This window comes from Elephantulus edwardii, unplaced genomic scaffold, assembly GCF_000299155.1.
Source record: "Elephantulus edwardii isolate Elephantulus edwardi_28Jun2011 unplaced genomic scaffold, EleEdw1.0 scaffold00216, whole genome shotgun sequence".
NCBI classification, from domain to species: domain Eukaryota; kingdom Metazoa; phylum Chordata; class Mammalia; order Macroscelidea; family Macroscelididae; genus Elephantulus; species Elephantulus edwardii.
Window position 1 is genome coordinate 3,019,071 of NW_006399966.1, and position 2,140 is coordinate 3,021,210.

The window sequence follows — 2,140 nt, forward strand, 5'->3', positions numbered from 1 at the left end:
GAAGAGGGAGGGAGGAAGGGAAGAAGGGAGGAAAAAAGATAAAATGGATTAGTGTGATAGGGAGGAAGAGGGAGGGAGGGAGGGAGGAAGGGAGGAAAAAAGATGAAATGGATTAGTGTGATAGTGGATGGACAGGCTGCTGGTAGACTGACTGAACTTAGAATGGTCGACCATGCAGGCCCTGCGTGGACTTCATCTATTATTTTAATATTGTTGTTATTTTTGTCCCATCAAGTTGGAACCGACTTGCAGCTAACCCTCCAGCAGGTTTTCAGGGACAGTTAATCGCACAGGAGGAGATTGCCCAACCTTCTCCTACAGAGCAAGCTGATGGATTCAAACCGCGTGCCTTTGGGATCACGGTGCAGCATCATTCCACTAGGCCACCATTAATGTCAATTAAAAATCGTGCTTTTGGAAGATCTTTTTTGTTGGGTATTTCCCCATCACAAAGATAATATATGGTTTTTTATAATTTTAAAAATTATACAGAAGGCCAGGGTAATCGCCATGAACATTTCAGGTGGTAGGCTGTGCACCTCCTTACCAATGTACGTGAATGTGGCCGTAAAAGCGGAATCCAACGGGCCGGGCCTGCTTTATTTCTTTACTTATTTTTGTAATAGTCACAATCTTGGTTGAAAAATGGCTTTTATAGTCTTTATTTTTAAATTCGGTTTTTTTACTATTTGAGGGAAATTTGACAAAGCATATTAGCTTGTCAGCCATTCTTACATAGTCTGTTTACTAACATAGCTGAAAGCACCTACAATTCAATCACTCTTTCCCACTTTGTCCCTGTTATGCTTATTTCTGTTAATCCTTCTCTCCTACCCCTTCCTGCCTTCTGGGCTTTACCCTTCGCCCCATATTGCTTTACATTGTGCCTCTTCCACTTGATTCTCTAGTATCTTGGGCATTTTCTTCCGTTCACCAAATGCCTTTTAATGAAGTGTACCCTAAGATCCTGAGATGGTTTTGGGTTAGCACTGCAGTGTCCTATGGACTACACTAACTGCCTCTGCAAACCCGCTGGGGGTCAGTGATGGATTGGTTCCAACTCGATGGCACAAACAACAACAACAATCTAATATAATATGTAATAAGTTTGTTAAAGATACCAGTGTGTGCAATTTCTGTTACAGTGACACTAGATAACTAAGATATATTGCAATATTAGAAAGTTTATTTTATTTAGATATAGTGGAATAAATGTGTTTTTAGTAATGATAATCCACCTTAGAAAATATGGTAATCAAATGGTCATGTTTTCAGGCAGAAAATAATAAAGTAGAAACTGTTAGTATGTAACAATTTAAATACTTTGTTTACATTTGCTCTATTTCTGTTACTTAGTAGCTGTTGCTTTTTTGTTAACTTTGATCTTTAAAAACGGTTTATAAAAAAACTGTTCTTTGTAACTACTTTTTGAAGCCAAGTGGATAATTAATTTGCTTTGCTTTTTTAGAGTGAAATGAAAATAAGGGTCTTTTGCCCTATGAAAACTTTCTAGTTAGCCCATAAAAAAGTACCATGTTTATATATAGGTAGGCAGCCATGGTGGACAGTGTTCCCTGGAGCTTCCCAACTAAATCAAGCCTGGAAGCAGGAGCGGCATCCACTTCCAAAATGGCTTGCCTCCGGAAACTATGTACGAACAGTGCTCAGGCTGTTCGTTCATAGGGTCACTATGAGTCGTCTACGACTCGACGGCATTAAACAACAAAACAACAACAACACCCTAAGATCCTTCCAATTTTTCTCTTCTCTTAGCTAGCCAGTTTACCATTAGCAAATTATTTAACCCCAGCTTCCTTATCTAGGAGTCCTGGTGGTACAGTGGTTAGACATTTGGTTATTACACTGAGGGTTGATGGTTTAAACCCACCAACTGCTCTGTGGAAGATATAGCAGTCTGCTTCTGTGAGGATTACCAGCCTTGGGGACTGTATGGGGCAGTTCGCCACTACACCTTGAGGGGGAACTCAATGGCAGTGTGTTGGGTTTGGCTTGGGGGTTTCTCATCTGTAAAGGGGGTTTAGTGGGGAGCTCTGGTGGCCTAGTGGCAAGGAGCTGCAACTACAATCCCAGAGGCGAACGGTTCGAATCCACCAGATGCTCTGCCGGGTAAGGAGGGACA

General features: G+C 41.2%; 1 protein-coding gene across 1 annotated transcript in view; it reads left to right on the forward strand.

Annotated features, from left to right (window-relative positions):
• The window catches only part of PLEKHM1 (pleckstrin homology domain containing, family M (with RUN domain) member 1), a 42,697-nt gene that overhangs the window by 28,282 nt on the left and 12,275 nt on the right, over positions 1-2,140 (forward strand). The gene's annotated exons all lie outside the window — the stretch shown is intronic.